Here is a 24407-nt window from a genome sequence, read left to right on the forward strand (position 1 = left end):
GGAGTATAAGTGTTACTTGAATACCTGTCACTGTGAATCTCCGTTACAGCCCTACAGCTCACATTTGACCCCTCTTGAGCTAAGCCTGGCTGCTCAGTCACTCTACCAACTTGTGTAGTACAGGCCTATACCAAAGGTTGGGTTACCTATCGCCAAGAGGACAAGGATGGTGTTGTCTCCCACAGGGTTACTACATACAATTTTGCCGTAAAACAGGGCAGCAAGGCTTGGTGTCAGGAGGGCTGTGAAACTTGTCTAGGGCAACAATGAGTCCACACAACACTAGTTATTTAAGTTAAACAGGTCAGTGCAAACATTCAATGATTCATTAGTCCTTTAAAATCCACATAAAGCAAGTAAAACCTCTAATCCAATATTGTCACACGTATTATAAAACAGATGTATACATCCTTAAAAGGAGAAGGAAAGCACACATTTTTACCCCTCAGGCCTAGTACTCTAGTTACTTTATATGTTGGATAATTCGGAAACTTCAAGACATAAGAATGACTTTTGAATCCCCTTGCTCCCTTCCTGCCTTGATGTGCTTTGAAGCACTTCACTTGTGTAGAAGGGCAGTACAAATAAATGATTACAATTTAATAACCACTGCAACACTGGTAAGTACTCCGATGCACGAAATTCACTAAAGACAGAATAGCTCCCCTAACACTTCGTGTCCAGACCCAAGTTGGTTTGGGGCATTGTGCCCTAAAGCCATACGTTCCAAAGTTCTACTTCACATGGAGGTTTATTAAGAGATTTGGACTATGCCAGTGGTTATGATAACAGTCAAAAAGGTAGATAAAGTTCAGGTAAGCAAACCAACTAAATCCCAGTCATTAGGATAGGCTTAGGAAGGGATCAATGACCAGGCCTCCACCGCCCATGTAACCCTATGACGAACGGGGGTCAGGTATGTTAAATTACCCCCCTGACACTGATTTCTCCAGCGACCACTGTCGAGGTTTCGGAATGCATTGGGGACACCGATTGCTGTCTGGTTGTGGAAGACCCAGGGGTCACGGGTGCAGAGGTCACGTTCAGAAGCAGGCTATAGTTTTGGTCAGTCGCTGTGCTTGGAAATCTGTTTCAGATGCCTTCCAGCAGAATGTCCAAATGATGACCAGATGAAGATTTCTGCAGAGCAGGCAATCTCCAGACACCCCGTAGATGCGAAAAAGATGGATTGCAATGTGAATCATCAGTCAGGCTGCACAGGCGATCTTTCAGGGACGATCAAAAGAGCAGATTCTGCACGGCTTCCGTTGATGGCAAGAAAGCTGAAAATGCCGGAGCAGGCATCTTGTTGTACAAGTTGAGCATCCTCCAACTTAAAAGGATGCACTTGAAACATCGACTACTGCAGCAATGTAGCCCAGGTGAGATAGCTGGTCAGTCCACCAGTTGATCCAAGGACACTTCCGAAGGCACAGATCCTTGAGCAGGTGTCGAGAGTGGATGTTCCCACCGGTTCATGGTTTGAAGCACCAACAAGGGTCTTGAGATCATGCAGAGGAGCAGGACTTCACCTGGACTTCACTAGAGTTCGTGCTGGTCATCCTCTGGTTGTCAATGGGCTGCTCTTTGTAGAGGTGATCTGAAGAATAGCTGCAGGAGTCCTCCTTTTATCCAAGATCTGGACTGCGAGCTTGCCCAGGCCCACCAATGGTAAGGATATGCACCATTCAAATAGGCAGTGGCTACACAATCATAGTCACTGGCAACCACATCTACCCATCAATGGCATTCAGGCGCTGTTGGGACAGTTTTTCTGAAGTCCCAAGGATTTAGTAAAACCAATCTTTTTTTTTTCGCCATTTCTGCGTTCCTTATCCTTTTATGTAACTTCTCCTGCCTTGCAGGGTGGGAAATTCCTTTGTCTGAGTTTTATCTTCAGCAGGAATACTGTGGATTCCCCGCCCAGGGGCTCCAGGGTGTCTGTGAAGGAAGGAAGCGAGGGAGGAGTCCAACACACTGTGCAGACCTTTGTCTTCCAGCCTGACTGCGAGAATCCAGTTCAAACTGGAAGGCTGGCTGTCAAAAGGTCGACACAATTTGGTCGGCAGGTCAAATGATCAAATTTGTTTTTAGTTGAGCAAAAAAAAGGGGGTGGGAGGGGACCCCCGCCCCCGCACCCCCCAAAAAAAATGTGATCATTTGCCCTGTCGACCTTTTGGTGTCGACCATTTGTCCTGTCAACCATTTAGATTCGATCATTTGTCCTACAACCGTAAGATTTAGTTAAATACAAGTAGGCCCAGGTAAATCTTGGGGCGAAATAAGTACCTTCACATTATATATAGCCACAATTGTAACAAAACACTATGCTTGAAGGTACACAGACCAAAGCATATAACCTTATTTGGAACACCTAACAGGAGTTCTAGGGAAGTAAAAATCAATAGTTACTTTTAGATTACTTTCAAGAATACCATGGTAGTAGACCCCATCAGTTGTAATGTGACGTTGTACAGTGACGCTCAGCAAGAAATCACATAGTAATATCAACTGCCACTTTCCTGTGAATTGCACGTTGTGCAGAAGCACACGTTTCTGGGTCTATATTAATTATTTATGCTCCTTAGTCTGCTGGACTTTTTTTTTTCATTCCTTTGCCACAGTTTCTGCAGTGGCCATTGACTCACTTCTAAGATGGCGTTCGTTTTCTGTGGTGCCTGTCCCTGCCTAATGACCATTGGCTAATCTGGTACTCATATTCCCATTGGCTTGTCCGGAGGCGAGAGCCGGCCCTCGTTTCAAAGGCCCCTGGCAGCTTCCCTGTCTGCTTTATAGGCTGCAATCATGAGATTACTGCAACAGCCAAACCCTCACTGAGGCTGCTACCCCTAGGCTGCTACCCCTGGGCTATTGGACTGCCATGACTCGCTTACCATTTTCTGTTTGGGTTAGTTCCTCCCTTGATTTACCTGTACTTACTTCTCGGAGGGTACTCTCAACTCTCCTTGTTATGCACTCATTTGAAGCTTTATCTATACTCTCCTCTCCCATCTGACTACCACTCTATATTCCTTAATTACTGGTCTCCCATTTAACTTGAAAGTCAAACTTGGGTGTATTTTTGCACCTAACTTTGGCCATTGATTATAACCTGCTAGCCCAGTGACTGTTCAATACTCCTTTACTTGCTTACCCCTGCCTCTGCCTCCTCTTTTCCACTTATGGCGCTTTGTTTATCCCATCTATTCCAACTGCTTCTCTATCAACTGTCCTTCCCTTCTCACGAAGTATGGATAAAAGAAATTTAAAAAGGATATCTTGGCCTCCAACCCTGGTCCCCCACCGCTGATACCTATACCAGCGCCTCTTCCAGACAGACCCTCACCGACATTCTCTTTGTTGTTCCTTCGGCCGGATCTATGGACCCCCATATTATCTCTGTGCTTTGTCCTATCTTGTCCTCTCTCATTAATGGTGGCACCCGCTGGGATGTCCTCATAGCTTCTTTCGACTCCTCCAGAGTCATCCTTAATGTCTACCTAAATGGCACTGTCATGGTCCAAGGTCCCCAGGCCAATCTCCTCCTCTTTGATAGGCGTTTCCCTTGCCTCATACAACTTACTCTCATCTCCAGCTGTCCCCTCCTCTCACTCCTTGGCTACCTTCCCCACTTTTTCCTCCTCTGTCACTCTTCAGGCTTCCTCCACAACTCAGCAGGGCGTACCTCTGATTTGTACCCCTCCCCGGAAGGTCTTTAAGGCCAGCAACCTTCATCTTGCCCCTCTCAACTCTCGCTCTGCTGTCAAACACTCCTCTGACGTCTGCCACCTCCTTCAAGAACTGGACCTTGATGTCCTCGGTCTTACGGAGACATGGTTCACGGCCAGCTCTGTCACAAGCTTGGACACTCTCCTCCCAGATGGCTACAAGATCCTCTCCACACCCAGATCCACTTGACCTGGAGGGGGCGTAGCCCTGATCTTTCCTGTATGGATTCCTGCCACTATCATCCCCACTCAGATTTACTCCTCTTTTGAATGCCTTGTCTGCAGACTCTCAATCTCTCCTAGCCACTCTTACTATTGCTACTGTCTACCGGCCCTCTGGGCAAATTACCTCTTTTTCTCTCTGAGTGGGCCGACCTCGCCTCCTCCCTCCTGGCCTCAACCACTCAACTCCTCCTTCTTGGTGACTTCAACATCCACCTCGATTCTCCTTGTTCCTCATCTTTGCTTTTTCGCAACCTCTGTGATTCCCTCTCCCTCTCTATCGTCGCCTCTGGCCCGACAAACACTGCAGGACACACACTTGATGTCTTGATCTCCCCTGGCCTTCCCCTTTCTATCCCTCTGCCCACTCCTCTCTCCTGGAGTGACCACTGCCTTCTCTCCTCCCATCTCTCTCTTCACCCCAACCCAACCCCAACACTGCCACTTACTTTCTCGGACATCCGACCTATGAAGCATGTGTCAGCTGAGGCTTTTGCTGCCACCTTCTCTCCCCCCCCCTCCTCTGGCTGACTCCCATGCGGACACAACCCTGTCCCTTCTCTACGCTTCCATCTCTGATACTCTTGATGCTATTGCCCCTGTCATGAGGATCCGCTTGAAGTCCAAAGCCAAGTGCAATTCCTGGTATGACTCCGACCTAGCTACACTTAAATTAAGTGTAGGGCGGCTGAGAGGAAATGGAAGGCTTCTTGCTCATCCTCTGACAAACTGGCCTGTCGCCTGCTCCAAAGGCAATACCGACTCTGTCCACACTAAGAAGAGAGTCCACATTCAAGCCCGTGTCTCCGCGGCATCTAACAACTCAGCCAGCTTTTTAAGTGAATAGATTTTATTGAAATTTAGATTTATGCATTAGCAATTGTAACTTCCACTTCTTCACCACCTCAATACTGATTGATGTGATCTGCTTGACAATTTCAGAAGGACTATGAAGGTCAATCAGGTGCTTGTGAATTTGCATTTGGAAACGATCCCATCTCTTGGAACCGTCACCGCAGGGTGTTTTTCTGGTAGTGATTTGCAGAGTCTTAGTGGGCATACAAACTGGTCCCTTAACTTTCAGGTTCTTCTTCTTGGCACCTCTAATCAAGTCAGCACACACTTTCTCCACTGACTTTACATTGCGACTGATCAGCGTGATTCTGATACGATGGATTGCTGCTACTTCCTGTTGGACAGGTGCCTTGCCGGCGTCTTTAAATGCCATGGCTAGATTTGTTTCCCAGCCGACTTATTCGTCCCTACAAAGACACGAACAGCGGTGAGCCAGGAGCTGACGTTAACGCTACTCTTTAAAATCTGCAAGGAGCTTGCCAACCCTTCGGCCGTCTCCACCCCTCCTGTTGCATCCCAGGCTCTCTGCAATGCCCTTGCCTCGCACTTTATCACAAAAACCCAGGACATCCTGTCCACCCTATCCTTCCGTGCCCCTCCTATACCCTCTGTCTGTGCTTGCAGACCCCCCTTCAACCACCCCTCCACCGTCCTTCTCTTCCTTTCCTATTTTCTCCCCTGACTAGGTCGCTAGACAAATCCGATCTATGAAAGCCTCGTCAAAACAGGTTCATCCCTGCTCCTCTAAAACCATCAAGGACCACATTGACACCCTCGCTCCGGCCTTTGTCGATTTTTGCAACCACTCCTTTGCCTCAGGATCCTTCCCCTACCCTCTGAAGCACTCCCTTGTGCATCCTCTTCCCAAGAAACCCACACCTGATCCTTTGTGCCCGGCTAACTATTGCCCAATTTCCATTACCCCCTTTCTGGGCAAACTCCTGTAAAAGCTGGCCATCTCTCATCTTAACCTTCATTCAGATTCTGTTGGCTGTCTCCATAAGCACCAGTCTGGCTTCAGAGCGGCCAGAAGCACAAATTGCTCTCCTGAACATCCGTGAACATCTGCTCTCCTACCCGGACTCTAACATTCCCTCTGTCCTCATCCTTCTTGATCTCTCTTCTGCCTTCGACACGGTCAACCACAACTTCCTGCTCAACCGTCTCTGTGATAACCTGGGTATCACTGATCAGGCTCTGGCCTGGCTGACCTCTTTCCTCTCCGATCGACCCTCCCAGGTCCAACTGGGTTCCTTCCTATCCTCCATCTTCCTCTCTACCTGTGGGGTTCCCCAGGGGTCTAACCTCTCACCCTGGCTGTTCAACCAATACCTGCCAACTCTCGCCCACTGTATTGCCATTTTCTGCTCAAATTTCCAGTGTTACGCTGATGACACTCAACTCATTTTCCGGCTGCCCTCGGCCACCTCCTCTCCCGCTCTCATCTCGGACTGCCTAACTGCCTAACTGCCATTCAAGAGTGGTGTGCCACCAATGATCTTTGTCTGAATGCCAGCAAGACTGAGATCCTCATCGGCACACCGTCTCCATCCTTTTCCCTCACTCTCTGGCCGGCCTCCCTGGGTCCTCCTACCCCTACCTGTGAGGCTAAGAACCTGTGGGTCATCTTTGGCTCCACACTTTCCTTCTCTGCCCATATCTGAGGTCTCTAAAAAGTCCAACTTCCTACTGAACTTCTTACCTGGAACTACTTTGGAGGCTATTTAAACCACGCCTGAACAACAGCACACGCTTCGCGTTATTCTGCATCCAACAGCGTAACGCTCACCGTGCCTGCAATCTGCATCCAGTCTTCTGCCACACCCGCCTCAAATCTAGAGCTCCTTAAAACAAGGGGAAAGAAAAGGACAAGATTAGAATACAAACTATTTCAAATTCCTCACCTGATTTCGGATCCATCTCGCCTCCGGACCTGGAAAGAACATAATTTCAGTATGCGTCGCATCTCCAGCTGCAGCGCCGCGCCATACTCACCAGTCCTCGCAGCATCTTTCGATTCGGCGCTGCCTCCATCATTTTTTCGCCATACTCCGGCACCTGAGGGACAAAAGAAAACGAGGTGAGCCGAGAAAACCAACAAATAAAACACTTATCATCATAGACTTACCTGATTACCACCGGAGGAATTATTCTATAACTCTCCACATCTTCATGTGCCGCACCTGCAAAGAGAGAGAAAACAACACGTTAAACACCAGCACCATTTACCGGACGGCGTCGGGTAATACAGACTCTTACCTGCGCGCCACCAACTGCCACGAGGGGTATCTTCTCACGATCTTAGTTGCAAGACAAGGAAGGAAGGGGGGGGGGAACAAGAGTGAATCATCGGACATATTGAACTCTATGAACTTGATACTTACCGAACCTTGCCAGGAATCTGAGTCAATACTCTCCGGAAACTCTCCCACGCCTTCAAACCAGTGAAGTAACTGGCATCAACGCGCCCCTGCAATCCACGCAGGATGGAGAGCTCATCATTTAAAAACATAAGGTGAGGTTCCTAAAAGGGGATATCGGAGGTGACAAGAAGGGAGAACGAGAACAGTGGGAGGGGGCTATCGCTCATATCACTTGCAGGAGAATACTTCTACGGATCAAGCAGACGAGATTAGGCGGGCCAGTCCAGACAGTCATCTCGGCACTATGCATCACATTGGTGGAGACCGCAGCTGTCCGGGTCCGATCGACGCCCCTGTGGGAACCAGGTGAGCGTAACAAGAAGCTGAAGCAGTAGGTGCAAAGACCCTCATGGATCTATTACTAAGGAATGATTTGATCCAGTCGTTGGCTTGGTTAGAAAAGTGAGCTGCAGAGGACAGGTGTTTGCAGAGGATTTCATGGTCCACCAGATCAAATGCTGCAGATAGGTCAAGTAGTAGGAGGAGGGCAGATATTCCTTTATCTTTTAGGGTTTGAATTTGTGTCTTTAGGTCTAGGAGTGCACTTTCCGTCCTGTGTCTTGGTCTAAAGCCTGATTGTCTTAGGCCTAGTAAGTTATTAGTTTCCAAATAGTGCTGGATTTGGAGGTATGCTGCACGATCCAGTATTTTTAACAGGAAAGCTTCCGTTGTGATAGGTCTATAATTGGACGGAATGTTAGGATCTAATGTCTTTTTTTTTTTAAAAGAGGGAGTACCAAATGCATCTTTAAGACTGGTAGGTACAATGATTGATTCGAAGGATGCATTAATAAATGTAGTGATGAAGGGAGCAAGTGCAGTAGTAGTTTCCTTGATAATCGTAGCTGGGCAGACATCACCCTTACAATTAGATGGTTTAAGTTTGAGTATGATTAACTCAACTTCTTTGATGGATAATGGTTTGCAGTTGAATTGGGGCAGGCTGTGGTTAGTGGTGGGTGTGGGTTGTGTGGTAAGGCATAATATATAAGATTTTTCTTGGTAGTTATTTTATTGAGGAGCAGAGTGATTTTCTCTTGTAAGGCATTCTGAATATTGGTACACCACATGTCCTTGGTGCAGGAGTCCGGTATGGGAGCGGGTGATTCCAATTCTTTGAGAATTCTTTCCATTATTCTTGGAGCATGAGTGTTCTCAGTGGCAGAAGGGGGGGGTCACTAGGGTCTAGACAGGCAGGTAAGGATAGGTTGTTAAGTAGCAAACATCAGAGTTCCTAAGGAAGACTGTTAAAACAGGTCAGTATTTTACTTAAGAATTAGTCGAGGGTCCAGGAGCTTCACAGAAGACACCCTAGGAGGATTCCATAAGAGGCCTAGGTGCACTGGACGAGAGGATTCCCAATCATAGAAAACACCCCAAAACTACACACGAATCACAAGAGACTTAAGTAAATAACCAAGCCAGCACAGTAAAGAAAATGATTTTGCAGCAGGACGACTTCAGGATCTGCAACCAAAAACCCAGTCATTGAATTCTTTCATTAAGAAGACAGAACACCAGACACTGGAATGTCTTTTGCAGCAAGATCACAGGGAAGACTCTAGGCAAGGGTGTCCTCACGGCTGGATGCGGCCCTGTGGATTTGGCGCCTTTTTCAGGAGCACAGAAGAGGACAGAATATCGCTGGTCAGATTCTCATTGTTTGCAAGGTCCAGCACTCTGGTGAGGGGACTTTTCGAACTGGAATCGTGCCTGTGGAGATCCAGCAGGATGCCCAGGAAGTTTCAGCGAGATTTGGAATTCGTAAGACTGACTGTGCACTGCACAATGACTCGAGGTCCCAGGGTATTTGGGTATTGCAGCCCCGCAAGGTCACAGCATGGCGTGGGATGGCTGAAACGGCAGGTCTTCTTGAGTCTAGTGGGTCTCACCAGGCTCTGGGTCGTTTTCGGCGTCCCTAGGTCGATTGTAAGGAAGGACTACATCAGGCTCTGGTTACACAGCAGGCTCTTTGATTGCTGGAAATCGTTGCAGCTGCTTTTCCTTCAACATCCTCTTCGGTTTTGGTTCCAGTGGTCGACTACCTCTTCAGCTTCCAGGATCGGACTCTTATGCAGGATCCCAGCTGATCAAACAGCCTTGCAACATTCAAACTTGGGGGGCACTTGGCAATCCTTTCAGCACAGCCAGCCTTCCAGTTTTAACTGGAATCTGGCACTGAGGCTAAAAGACAAAGGGCTGCCGAGTATTGGACTCCTCCCTCGCTTCCTTCCTTCACAGATACTCTGGAGCCTGAGCTAGTCCATAGGACTCCCGCCGAAGATAAAAATCACACAAAGGAATTTCCCGCCCTGGATGTCAGAAGAAGGAACAAGAAAGGACAAGGAACACCAAAATGGCGTAAGAACAGGCCATTTTGGCAAAATGAGTACCCATGGGTGCCTTTACCAGGGCTGTGCAAATAGCCTGCGGTAAAGTTGCACCGAATTTATAAAAAGGTTTACTGCCACCAGCCATTAAGCAAGTTTGTCCTTGTAACATAATTGTTACTTTCAAAATGAGAAAGGGGATACTCTGCATCTCCCCAGCACTCCCCATAAGGTGGAGGGTTCTGGTCTCGCCTAATAAAATGTAAAAGGGATCCAAAGATCTTTTCTACTCTTGGGAATTGTAGATCTTACAAGGTTAGCCAGAGAAAGTTAAAAGGGGAGACCCGTTGCCAAAATGTTGTCAAAGAGGATAGCTTTTAAAGGACACTATGTAGAGTCTTAAAAATGAAACCAATAAAGAGTAAAAGATTCTGTGAGTGTGGAAAAAGGTTCCCACTCACAGGTATAAGGAAGAATAATTCACCAGTAAAAGCAAATGGTCCTGGGGTTGACACAAGTCAGCAAGATGTATCATTACTATCAAAATCTTAACTAAAAGATGCCTGGATGCGTATTGGGACCAGACAATCCCAGCCACCACATCGGGGCTCACATACAAACCGCCTCTTTGCCTGTGAAAGCAGCAGCTTTTCCCGGGAAAGGGCATTCCATAAATGGCATTTTCTGATTTGAGGAGGAAGGAAGCAGGCCATTAAACTGTATGGCCAAATGACAAGCAAAAGCCTTGTGGCAAACCCATCTAGCCCTTTGCAGTAAATGCAAAAGTGCACGATTAAAAAGTATAAAACACGATAGAAAGATCCACTGCCACCAACTCATCCTAGGCGCATTGTAAAAGTAACCAAAAAGCCATCATAGAAAATGTTATATGGCTACAATGTATCCTAACTGCACTTACCTTTTAAAGTGATGTGTTCAATTGTAACCATGCAAGAAATTCAGACACATCTCTCATTACCAATAGTCTTAAAGACTAATCGGTTTTCCCATGAGCAAAAAGACAAGGTAAGTAACGCACAAGGCTTTACTTGCCTCCAAAAAGTCTGGTCAGGAGTCCTAACCAACATAAAAGAAATGGTGCCCATACAAGTCTGAGAGAAGCAGCAAAAAGATCTTTCTCAACCCAACCCATCAGTGCACATATCCCCCAGAAGCAATATATCAAAGAGAGGCCAGGATTTATGAATGATGACATTAAATGTAGGGGGAAAGGGATTCCATGGCCGGATTTTATTCGACCATTTTTCCCACACCATTACAGTACACTTCAGAGGATCAAATCTGCAATCTTACCTAACCTTACTAGACAAAAGCATGGAAGAAAGTGAATATGGTTCTAATTGAGTTCACACCATCTCAACATATGGAAAGCCAGCCCTGTCCACTCAGTAAGCCGTAAATTGAGCTTTAGATTCTAAAAAGTGCATTTCCATATCGGTGGTGACACAGATATTTTGACAGATACAATAGCGTCGGAAGAATTTCCATCTTACCTTGCCCAATACTGAGAGGGAAGAGGCATCCACCTCTGAACCTTCTCTAATAAAGTATCAAATTGCACAGTGATCCCTCACGAGTAGCTGAGCTGCTGTTGGGTAAGTATTAGTGCAGTCCAACTGGTGTGGGACTACACAAGAATTCTCTTGCGATCAGGTAACCCACCTTTTAATATAGGCCTGTACTACTACACACGATGATAGTGTGACTGAGCAGCCAGGGTTATCTTAAGAGGAGTAATGTGAGCTGTAGAGCTGTACAATGAAATCAGTAAATACAGGTATCCAAGTAAACACTTACACGCTTAAAGTTATAATATAAATGTTTTTATATATACACAAAGCTATTTAAAGCATTCTTTAAAAAGCAGCAACTAATAGCAATATTAATTCCAAGATAGGATTCAATTCATAAAGTGAACTATAAAGCAGGTGAGTCATTATTCATGTTATACATTTTCCAGCACCAAAGATGACGTCACATGAGGTCAGTAATAACTTATTTTGTATCACCTCTGCCGTATTGAGTTATCAAGGATGGAAAGTTTAGGGTTACAGCAGAACATACTGGTATTATATAAAAACAGTTAGATTCCCCCAAAGGGATGCAGGCAGCCTTTTATCACAGCAATAAGCGTGTTCAACAATTAAAACCTGTAAGGGAACAAGCACTGCCAAAGCCAATGGGTTCAGAAGGGGGTGGCTTTAGGGAGCCAAGACAGCCAAAGTCTATGGGCAAAGTCAAGGTCTGATGCTCTCTTCTTACAAAATGTTTTTAAATAGTCAGTAGTTCAGATAGAAAATCAAATCAAGAGGAGTCACCTTGAAGAAGCACAAGCTGAAAGGCCAGTGCAAGTGAGTTGAGGTGAACTCCACAGTAGGGTAAAATAGCACTCTTAATGGTAGGAAGCACCCCAAATGGCAAAAGGATGATATACCCCAATCCCCACAGTACCTGTGAACTGAAGAATTCGTTCCAGCTGGATGCCTTCTGGTTGCAGTGCAGCAGACCCTTGTTCCTGGTCCATGGTCGGGGTGACGAAAGTGAGGACGTCTGGCGTTCTCATGCGGCAGTACTCTAGAGAGGGACTCGGCAGCAATGAATTCTCCTTGATTCAGTGGCTTTGTGGTTTTGGTTCCTTTTTCTCAGCCCCAAAGAATAACGAACAGCACCGATTAGAAGTTCCTTGATCCATCCGTCCTGGACTCTGGTGAGTGGATTCTGGACGCATATTTCTTGCTTCTGTATGGTCCTCTGGATGCCCACAGTTTTGGCAGGATTCGCACTTCAGAAGACAGTGCACTGCCAGATGATTGAGGTACCCCGGGTATTGGGATTCTGCAGCTTTGGTAAGTCGCTGCAAGTTGGGGGTTGCATAAAAATAGTTTGTCTTGTGGTTAGTTGGTCCCACCAGCCTAAGGGGAGGAAGTCGCCCCGTACGGGTCTTACCTGCCGATACGAAAACGGGTCAGCCCAGATGCAGGGCTTCACGGGGCACTTCAGGGTTCAGGAGGGCTTTGTTATTGTTTCTTCACGTCTTCTTTGTCGGATGTTGTCCTCCAGTGGTCGACTCTGCCTCCAGTCCAAAAAACCTCACCCTTTATGCAAGTTCCCATTCATTCCCCGCTGCAGGCTGTCGATCACCAAGCATGGTGGCAGTCCTCCAGGACAGCCAGCTGGCCAATAGAAACTGGTTTCACTCAGGCACACCTAGAGACAAAGGACAGGGTAGTTACTGGACCCTCCCTCACGTCCTGCCTTTCCAGACACACTGGAGCTTGGGTGGGCTTCAGGGCGGAAGCCCGCCAAATGCAAAACACACAAAGGACTCAAACCAGATTCAAACAGAGTAAAAGCCCAGAAGAAACAAACTAACAAGAAATGGTGAAAAAAGATCAGGCCATTTTGGGAAAATGGTCACCCTGGGGTGCTGTACTGCAGCTGAGGTATCACAATCACCTGCATCACCATCCAAAAAACAAATATATGCAGGGACCACCTGCTGCTCCGGTATATATGGGATGAACCATTATTCAGTGGATTTGGAGACCAGATTGACAACTAACTGTTCATTGGTGAAAGCATTTAATAACTAATTCATTGTTCCTTTATAGGAGATCAAAGCCATTGCAATGGCGTCACCCAGTGCTCTGGCAATCCACTTGTCTGCTTCCCATTTTATCAGTGCAAACACACTTGACTGCATGTAAGAAATTGTGCTGGTGAACACTTCAAATAACCAACCCATGAGTGTTTATCACTTTGTGTGCCAATTTCCAATACAGAATTAAGCAGTTAAGGATAACTCGTTCTCTAATTGGAAATATATTGAGCTCTAAATAAAACATGTCTGAAGTAAAAGAAGGCAACCTTAAAATTGTCTTTAAATGCATTCTTTCCAATTTTGAAATTGTTTTAAGGCTTCCTAGTGCCCACAACTCAGCCACATATGTAATAACAGGCAGCATTTTAGTGGAGTAGAGCTTAGACAATATCCCAACAGAGTAGCCTCCCCTTTATAAGAAAGGGTGCTAATGCCAGCAACTATTTGTGCCGTTCTGATCCTGCGACGGTCTGGGTGAGTGATACCTTTAAGTCTGATGTCCAGGGTGATGCCAAGATAAGTATAGTGTGGGACTACCTCAATATTCTCCTCGTTCATCTTCCAGTTAATTCTCTCCGCCTTTTTTGATTTATAATCAAACGCCATAATCTTAGTTTTGGATGTATTAACTTTTAATGAATTGATGGCCGAGTAAGTGTGGAGATTATTCAGTGCAGTCTGAAGTCCTCCTGCAGTTAAATACAGGCGGACTATATCATCAGCATAGCCCTGCTACTATAACACCTCCACTCCCAGTTTAGGTGGTATGCATGCCTGATCTGCCAATGATTTCCCCATGTCAGATACATACAAGTTAAACAGCATCAGTGCCAAAATACAGCCCTGCTTGACTCCCCTTTGAGTGTAGATCCAACTGGAGGTCACCCCCAACGCCCTCCAGCCGCACTTTGACCCTGGTCTGGTAATGCAACATCACAATCATTTTTAATAAAACAGGAGGAATCTCCCAGCAAGGCAGCTTCTTCCAAAGTGTTGCTCTGTCGACCGTGTCAAAGGCAGCACTGTAGTCTATGGATGACACATAGACAGGTCTGTTACATATAAGCCTTGACTGTTATATAATGGTCTTAAGAGCAAGAACATTCATTGTGGTACTGCAGCCCTTTTGATAACCTGTTTGATTTAAAGGGATAATGGTTTCAGCCTCAACCCAGTTATGCAGTTCCTCAAGGAGGACTCGAGCAAAGACCTTATCTGGAACATCCAGCATAGTTGGAAGGCAGTAGTTGCAGGGATCAGCGTGGGAACCTTTCTTCAGTGCCGAAACTGAAATACTGTCATGCCAAGATTGGGGAATGATCTAGTGGTCGAAATACAAATAGCTAATGCAGAACATCTGCCCATAGGGTGCTGTCATTTTCTATTAACAAATTGCATAGACCATCAGAGCCAGGACCACTGGAGGATTTACTGGAATGAATCCATTTTCCAACCTCCTCTCTATTTAGTGTAGGTCCAGGCTCCAAGGGCATAGTCAATACTGGCTGCTCCAGTTCTTGTCCTCCTAGCATGCTGATATAAATAATCCATTCCAACTTAGAAACCCCATTAATGTCACTGAGATGAGTAATTACCATGAATTATATTTCAAAATTTACGAGCGTCATTAATAAGTGTGGTCTGTACTAGATCTTTCCACCGTTGACACGCCACCTGATAACGATGACTTTTCAGCCATCAAGCGTGTTTGGCCATAATTGACCTACAGCCAATTGTGCATTGTATATGATCAAGTACAGAGTGTGCTAAAGCACGCATGTTCTTTTTTTTTTTTGCCTCAATCTTTGTCAAAACCATGTTGATTTTGTTTTGGCCAGTACCCTTCCTCTTACCCATTGGTTTCTGTAGGATACTTTCTCTGATTATTAGTAAGCATCTTTCATACTTTGTCAGAATGGACACACCCAACAACCGATTAAAGACTGAGGCATGCACTCAATGGGCACAAAATCTTTAAATACAGTACGCGCAGTGTCAGAAGCCGCTTCAATTTTAGTGGAAGTCACTATACCTTGACTTAACGCGGGTTTGAGCAAGATGGCCCCTGAAGTTTGGGCCTTAGGCTCATAACCCTCAATGTCAAGACTAAGAATAATGGGATAATGGTCTCTCTCATTTCGATGATATATGGTCATGTCGGTTATCACAGAAAATGCATTAGCTGCAAAGATATAATCAATGTTGCTTGAGCTATTGATGGAGGTCTGGGTAAACTGGAGGGGGGCAATCTGAGTGTCTCGCACCATTAAACATCTGAAACCCTTTTGATCATAACAAGGCTGTCCAATTAATTCCACGAGGACCGGTGCGGTCTAACCTTGTCTCGTGTACTGCACAAGAAAGAAAAATGTCATTAGCATGACCCTCCATATGTAAGTTTGTGATCTTGGAATTAAATTCTCTGCCCACCAAAGTGGGTAAAGCAGTGGCCACACTGCAAAGCAGGCCTTCCAACTCTTTCAGAACAGTGATGTGCGGTCTTGCATAGGGAGAATCCTATACATTAATGAGTATGATTTCCTTTCTCCCTTTCACGTCAAGATGTCATTTTACCAGCTAGGATGTTGGGAGTGTCGCAATGAATTTCAGTCAGCAATGAGGGTTTCTTTACACACAGGACCAAACCTCCATTGGGCTTGGCAACCTTTCCCTTAACTGCCAATTTACTAACTGTACTCCACCCTTCCAACATCACAGGTTCCACGAGCCAGGTCTCCTGTAGCGCAACGACCCCAAAGTTGTCAGTGTGATCAAGGAGACCATCTTCCTTGTACAACTGTTGGTGTCCCCTAGTGTTTCAGCACATCAACAGAAAGGGGAAGCTAGGAGCTCTGTTTCCTCTGTTGAACCATCCCAGACAACCATTCCCAGTGATTTACATCACCCTCAATGCCTTGCTCACTGCCCGCTGTACCTTGCAAAGCTAAGTGATCGTTCAGAAGGCTGCCACCAGATCTTCTAGCTAATTGCACAGGGGCAAGGGTCTGATTGACAGGGTTTTTTGAGGCGGTGGTTGGGACGTACGGCCTGCCAAAACGTCCAGCATTCACCAAATTTGTAATCCCTTTTACAGCAGTGCACTCGTAGCCGACTCGGAAGAATTGCTGACAATGGTCTGCAACATAGTCATTGCCTCCAAAAAGGAATAGACCAAAAATGTTACAAACTCCTCTTCTTCACATTGATGAACTATTCGGACGTCGCTGCTCCTGATAATGCGTAATGTAATGATAGATTGAAACAAATCCATTAATTGTGAGTGGTTCAAATAGTCGTGCCGTTCATTGCGGAAAAGACTTCCAACTTGTAGGCCCTTCACTATGGTGTCAGTATTATAGTTGGAGCAATGCTCACGTTGGCTTTCCATAGAAGAGCATGCTTCTGTTTGAACTTTGACAATCACAACAGTTTTACGTTCTTGAACGGGAGCAAGCGTCCCAATCGAGGAGGTGGAAGCTGCGGGAATAGTGACCAATTGCTTACGGTTGTACACTGGCACTACCTCTCAAGAGCATTTAAAGCAGCTGATTACATTCATGTGTGTTGCGCCACTCCCAGCCCTTTTTCTTACCTACAGTTGTCAAAACAACGGTGTCAAATTCATTACTTTGAAGATTTACTCCTTGTGGGGGACACATGTGGGAGTCAAATCAGGTGGGATTCAATAGTTCACTTTAATTCTCAACTACTAAGGAGGTTTGCACAGCACAATATTTCAAAATTGCCTCCCTGTCCAAATCCTGCTCACTGTTACTTGCATCACTGTGTCGAGCAGTAATGGAAGCTTTATCTGTAAAGGGTTTGCCCCTTGGAGCAGTATGACTTACAACTAAACACAGACTGACAGCAGTAACTGTATTTGAGAGCCCCATAGACACTTTGTTCGAACTCCTCCTGTCAGTGTACATTTTGCCTGGTAGATGACCTGACGCTTTTTTCATGAATACCAAGCAACAGATTCAACGGCTGGAGGAGTGTCCAAAGGGAGGGATGGCAGCACAACATCTGCCTCCCTCAAATTAAGAGAAGAAGCCTGATATGTTAATGTGGACATCATCTCGGTACTGGCCCCAATTTTCTCTAAACGTTTGGAGTGACCTTGTAGGGTAGTCTCAAGTAGAAATAAGGAGCCAGCATGTTTACTGATCACATCCTGTTTTTTCAAATGGTTCAAGATAATGTCTGATCTGGTGAGCAGCCGTTAGTAAGTTTTCCAAAACCCCAAACATTGAAGCCAAATCACAGCTTACAGTGCTTATGTTACTGGCATATGATTTCAATTGATTCAATGTATTTGAAAATGTGACAGCAGACAATGAACTTACATTTTCCAAGGTCGCAAGCGTTGCAGAGTTGTAAGGCATAAATGGGCTCAGTGGGCCTGGTTGAGGTGTGCACTTCAACTTGTGCACCCACCAGGTTTACAATGGGGACAGCTGATAAAAAAGCAGAAGGAGCTGCAGAGGTAGTAAATGTCGGCAGTGTCCCCCCACAATTTAAACCAAATTATCATCAACAGCATTCAAACACTCCTTAGTTGCCTATGGTTTAATTTGGGCCAACGGCTCCAACTGTACATGAAATCGGCACACTGTTCAGTCCAACCCCCAACCTTAGAGAAGTGGTGCCGGTCAGAGGGAGAAATGTGTGTGAAACCGTCTCGATCAGTTTTGTCCCGAGGCATGGGGAGGAGACTGCCAACTCCAATTATAAATTGAGAACTGAGATCAGTCAGTGTAGAATTAACAGTAACATCAAGCCCCACAATACCCAGAGGGGCTTCTTTGGAAACGGAAAAGATCAGTGATCCTTGACGAGACTTCAATCGGTTTCCCAAATTGAAAGTCTTCTGTGGCAATGATCTAGGAGCCAATCTTAATGGAGAATCGGCCCGATGAATGTAACTTCGATATTGTCCTTGCCCACTGCATCCGCGGCAGTTTCACAAAAACCCATGGGGGGCTTTGTATCGAATGCTTCGTCATCATTATTTAAATAAGGTAGTGGTGTCAATACCTCTTTCATGGCTGTCAGAATTAACTCCACGGTCTACAGACTGGCCAGGAGGGCTTACGCCTGCCCTGTTTGCCAGATTTACTAAGGCAGCATCAGTGTTGCTGCGAGTCCCCATAAATCTAGTAGTTCTGGGGCCGTCCACCATAGTGCGCTTAACAGCTCACAATGCAATGGGTCCGTTAGCCTGACACTTCGTTGTTTAGCAGGAAGAACCACAAAAAGGAAGAACTAGGATAAACACTTTTGCTTTTAGAGGAACTTACTGCTTTAGTGTTTCCTTCCGTCAGGGTAGTCATGGTTGATGGTTTCCACAACTTATGGCTCCAAACAGCTCCAGAAACAAATCATTCTGCTCATTTGCCACGCTCTGTGTGGAGTGAGGCTTAAGAGTAGTTGCAGCAACAGAACAGCAGGTAAGCCACTCCCTCCAATTAGCAGTAAAGAGAGACTCTCAGGAAAATCGCATAACAGTTGCAAAGTCATTTTAACAGCGTTCTTTGTTAAACAAATGAGTCGCACCAGAAAATAAGTCCAAGGAGCTGCGGCTTGCCCATTTTAGAAAGAACCTCAAAGAAAGTTCTACGAGATCGAATCTAAGGTCTTAACTTCGAGAAATACAGCAATGGGCTAGGCATCAGTTGGATTCAGTTGGTATTTATTTATTTATTTGTTTGTTTGTTTGTTTGTTTGTTTCTTTGTTTGTTTTATTTGTATAGCGCAAGCCAGGCCCGGAGGCTACCGGGCGCATATCTTAACAGAAGTGGTTACAAAGTACAACGACATATCAAGTAATAATTAAATTGACATAGTAATCAGCAGCATTGATATTTTATACATATATACATAGGTGAGCAAGTATTCACAGTGCAGCATGGCCCTCAGATGTGACTAGCCAATGTTTGACTTTGTATTTGAAGAGATTCAGAGACGGAAGGTTTCTGATAGTGAGGGGGACAGAGTTCCATAATTTGGCTGTGAGAACTGGGAAGCTGAAACCGCCGGCTGTTTGGAGCTTGTGTTTAGGGATCATTAGGTTCTGGTTGATGGAGGATCTTAGCGATCGAGATGGTGTATAGTGCGTGAACCTTGAGGAGAGGTAGATGGGGGCCAGGCTGTTCAAGCATTTGTAGGTTAGGGCAAGTGATTTTAGAGAGATCCTTTGGGTGACTGATAGCCAGCGAAGGTTCTTCCTCATTTCCGAGATGTGGGTCGATCTCGGGATATTCAGGGCTGCTCTAATGGGGTTATTTTGTATGACCTGGAGTTTGTCTAAGTTGCCTTGATTAGTGCCTAGGTACAGTGCATTGCAGTAGTCCAATTTGGACATGACCAGAGTTCTAGCAAGGATTGTGCAGTTATGAGTGGACAGGAAGGGGCGGCATGCTGTGATCAGCTTGCAGGTATATGCAGCGGCGGCCGCAACTGCATTCGTTTGTCTGTGGAGGGAGAGCATGGAATCGAGGTAGATTCCGAGAGTTTTGGTATCTTTGGAGACTTTTATGGGGTTTCCATCGATGTTGAAGGAGCTGAACAATGGGTTCAGCTTGTTAAGTCTTCGCTGTGTGCCTAGGATGAGGAGCTCTGTCTTGTCGTCATTGAGACAGAGCTCATGTTGTGCCATCCAAGTTTGGATGACGAGGTAAATATCATTTAAGGCTTTCGAGTCTACCGTGTAATCGCCCGTGATGGGGATGAGTATCTGAGTGTCATCGGATTAGTTGGTGTAGGTGACACCCAGATAGTCAAGCACATCAAACAAAGGTTTAGTGAAGACATTGTAGAGAGTAGGGGACACACAAGATCCTTGGGGGACTCCGCAAGGGACTGGTGCGCGGTTGGCGGCGCCGGTGGGCGAGAATACCCTCATCTGTCTGTTATCTAAGAAGGATTGAATCCAGTTGGTGGCCTTGTCAGAGAAATGGGCGGCCGTTTTCAGGTGGTGACAGAGGATTTGGTGGTTGACCAAATCGAAGGCTGCTGATAAGTCTAATAGTAATAGTAGGGCTAGTTTGCCTTTGTCTTTATAATCCTCAATTTGGGTTTTGAGATCTAGGAGGGCTGTCTCAGTACCGTGCTTTGGTCTGAAGCCAGATTGTCTCGTGCCTAGTAGATTGTTTGTTTCCAGGTAGTTTTGTATTTGAAGATACGCTGCTCTGTCTAAGATTTTTAGCAGAAAAGGGACCGTCGTGATGGGCCTGTAGTTGGTTGGGACCTCCGGATCTAAGGTGGGTTTTTTTAGGAGGGGGATGACCCAAGCATCCTTCAAATTGTTGGGGACCACTCCTGAATGAAAGGAGGCATTGATAAACGTGGTGATATATGGTGCAAGGTCATGAGCTGATTCCTTAATGATCTGGGCTGGACATGCGTCCCCTTGGCAGTTGGAAGGTTTTAAATTGCAGATAATTTTTTCAACTTCCAAAACAGAGAGCGGTGTGAAGCTGAATGGCTCCGGGGAGTCAGGGGTAGTTATTTTGGGTGGCAGGGTGTTGCTGAGTGTAGGAGTGTGGAGGGAGTTTTGTTTGGCGTTTATTTTGGATTGCAGTGTGGTTATTTTGTTGAGAAGTGCGTTTTGTATATTGTTGCACCAAGTGCTGTTTTTGGTACACACGTCCAGGACGGGTGAGGGGGATTCTAATTCTTTGAGGATTTTAAATAATTCTCTAGTGTTGGATTCTGCTTGTGATATGCGTGAATTATAGGTCTCTTTTTTAGCTTGAAGGATAGCTTCCTTATAGTTGAGAGAGGTGATCAATAGGGAGGCTTTGGTAGCTGGGCTAGGATGGCTTTTCCAGAGGGCTTCGGCCTTATGCTTTTCTTTGCGCAGCACGTTAAGCTCCGGAGTGAACCAGGAGTTTAGGTGGGACTGTTGTTTGGCTTTGCGAATTTTTAGTGGGGCTATGCTCTCAATAGCTTTGGTCATCAAGCTGTTGAAGGTGTCTACTAAGACAGTGGGATCCTTGTCCTTATGCTGAGAAGCGAAAGTGTTCAGGCAAGGGAGGATAAGAGGAAGCAATTTCTCCCTGGTAATATCCTTTTTATTTCTGGTGGGTACAGCAAGGGCTATAACGGGTGTGGGCTGGGGGTTGGAGGCTGGCAGGAGGAAGGTGATAACGTGGTGGTCAGACCAGGCACATGCATCGTTGGAGATGACATTAGTATTGCAATTTAGGTCAGCTAGCCAGTCGAGCGTTCTACCCTTGTTATGTGTGGGTTCACGAATGCGCTGCTGGAAACCTAGATTGGTAAGGGTAGTGTCGACTACAGAGGCCATATGGTCCTTGGGGTCAGAGAGGCCGAGGTTGAAGTCACCTAATAGCAGTATTTGGGAGTTTGGCTTGGTATTAGCCGACACGGTGGAGGCAACATCGTCAATGAAAGAGCCCAGTGGACCTGGAGGTCTGTACACAAGATGGAGTGTTGCTGTGTTGGTAGGAGAGAGAGAGAGTTTCACTGATAGTGATTCTGCGGAGCTGAATTGTGTGTTGTTGGCAGTTCTCATAGTGATCTTGTCTCTATGTATGAAGGCGACTCCTCCTCCTTTAGACGTGTTGGACTGACGATCATTTCTAATGATGGCATAACCCTTGGGTAGGGATAAGGCGAGGAGTGGGCCAGAGGCATCATCTAGCCAGGTTTCGGTAATGGCTAGGAAGTCAAGGTTATGGACAGTGATGAGGTCAGCGATGTCAAGGGCATGGGCCGTAAGAGATCTTGCATTAATGAGGGCTCCCTTTAGCGCTGAGGCGGGTGGGGTGGACGGGGTGGGGCTGGGTGCTACCGGTTTGTTAGGCTGTGACGGAGCAGAGTGATTGCGCTGAATGCAGGGTGGTCTGGGCAGTCTGGATCCAAGTCTAATATTCCTATATTGTGGTGTGCATGGGCGGTTAGGTGTGGGTTTGGTTGCAAAATGCTTGAGCCACAAGGCTGGGTCGTTGAGGTAGGGGTTCAAGGGATGGTCCGAGCAGTGGAGCATGGTGGAAGGACGAGTATGTTGGTGGTTGTGGTGTGTCTTAAGGATAGTAGTAGGGTAGCTGCTAGCAATAAAGGATAAAGGACCTAAGATGACTATGTGGGTGAGGAGGAGGCTAGTTTAGGACATCGACTGCATCGACTGCATGTCGTGATTAGATGGTTCCCAAGTACCTTGTGGTGTGGTGCCGGAACATGGTATTAACTGTGTTTGAACTAATGCAGTGAGGCTACGGCAGTGGTGCAAATATAATGTGGGCTCAGTGCTATGGCATCTAGATTCAAGTAATGCACACTAGGCTACAAACAGCAGTCTACAGAAATCATTTGGGCACAAGGCTAGGGCATCTAGATTCAAATAATGCACACTAGGCTACAAAACAGCAATTTACAGAGATCATTTGGGCACAAGGCTAGGGCATCTAGATTCAACTAATGCACACTAGGCTACAAACAGCAGTCTACAGAAATCATTTGGGCACAAGGCTAGGGCATCTAGATTCAAATAATGCACACTAGGCTACAAAACAGCAATTTACAGGAATCGTTTGGGCAACAGGCTAGGGCATCTAGATTCAAATAGTGCACACTCGGCTACAGCAGCAGTCTACAGGAATCATTTGGGCACAGGCTAGGGCATCTAGATTCAAATAATGCACACTAGGCTACAAAACAGCAATTTACAGGAATCGTTTGGGCACCAGGCTAGGGCATCTAGATTCAAATAATGCACACTAGGCTACAAAACAGCAATTTACAGGAATCGTTTGGGCACCAGGCTAGGGCATCTAGATACAGATCATGCACATTGGGCTGCAGATGGTGGCGGTTAGACTACAGTCAGATGGTGCCGGTTAGACTACAGTCAACAAGGCTGCAGGGACATTTGGGCTCAGCCAGAGGCTACAGACAGCAGGTCTTGCGTGAAATTCGACTCAATGCACTGAAGTGTCAATTATGACATAATAGTTTCGGTGGATAGACCTGTGGTGACTGCAGATGGGCATATGGTTAGGCAATAGTGGAGAGAGCAGTGTACACAGTGGCTCGTGGGGGGAGTGATGACAGGCATAGAGGGAAGAGCATGTGAATAGTACAAAGTACGGCACAAAAGTTACAAAGCCGAAACGGGCGCAAGGGGCAACAATCAGTAAGCTCACATGAACATTACGGTGCAAGTTGGGGGCGTGAATTATGCAGGAACGATTGTTTGTAGCTGTGCATCCGAGCATCCAGCGTAGGTAGGGCAAGAGTACCTTAGGGTTGTCGGCAGGATGGGCAGCAGGACAGGGCCCTCGGTCCAGCGGCTCAGGACAGGCTCAAGACAGGAGCCGAGCCTTGTTGGGTGAGCCTTAGTGGGTGTTGCCGGCGTTCGCCTGCCGGCGTCTGGTTGGCTCCAATGTAGCGAGAATAGGCCAATCGGGTCGCAGGGGGATGAGCCTGGTGAGGGTTAGGCCTAGCCAGCCGTTACCCTTTTCGGCACGGCCATCTTGGAGTGGCTAGACCTCCTCGTGGCATGTAATGGAGGCTAGCACTCAGATGGTGTGTGCCAGCTTTGTGCAGTGAGATTACGCTGCTGGGGCACAGCGGGTGCACTTGGGGCAGTTAAGGGCAGATGGGCAAATTGCAGCGGCATCCGTTATGGGAGGCGTTTTTCGATTTTTTTGGGGCAAGCGTGCCCAGAGGCCTACCTTATGGCAGGTGATGCCCCCGACCCTCTCCGGAGGGGGGGGAACTGCTCCTGCAGTGTTGGGAAGGCACCAGCTCCTCCGAGGTGCGGCTCAAGGTGTGCAGGCTCAAGACAGGAGCCGAGCCTTGTTGGGTGAGCCTTAGTGGGTGTTGCCGGCGTTCGCCTGCCGGCGTCTGGTTGGCTCCAATGTAGCGAGAATAGGCCAATCGGGTCGCAGGGGGACCGGTAAAGGGCACCGGTAAAGGGGGCTGATATACAAGGCTTTTGAACAACCTGGGATAAAGCCTGACTGATCAAAATGGACAAGGAACCATGAGGATGCAGTTAGCCCACCAAAATCGTGACAAAAATCTTAATCCGTATTCATCAAAGGTAATGGCCTAAGGAACCACAAAGTAGAGGTTCCTTAGTTGGTATGTGTCTTGAGCTTCGCATATGGAGGGCAGTGATGCATAGTCTCCTCCCAGAACTTTACATGGTGAGGTGCAAGAATAGCTCTGAACTTCTTATAGAATGTGGATGGTAGTT

General features: G+C 46.5%; 1 protein-coding gene and 1 pseudogene across 5 annotated transcripts in view; one reads left to right on the forward strand and one right to left on the reverse strand.

Annotated features, from left to right (window-relative positions):
- The window catches only part of GON4L (gon-4 like), a 2357623-nt gene that overhangs the window by 687291 nt on the left and 1645925 nt on the right, over positions 1-24407 (forward strand). The gene's annotated exons all lie outside the window — the stretch shown is intronic.
- Positions 4817-5255, reverse strand: LOC138562310 (small ribosomal subunit protein uS10-like; annotated as a pseudogene).

The sequence above is a fragment of the Ambystoma mexicanum genome, chromosome 1p (assembly GCF_040938575.1).
Source record: "Ambystoma mexicanum isolate Mex_15411 chromosome 1p, UKY_AmexF1_1, whole genome shotgun sequence".
NCBI classification, from domain to species: domain Eukaryota; kingdom Metazoa; phylum Chordata; class Amphibia; order Caudata; family Ambystomatidae; genus Ambystoma; species Ambystoma mexicanum.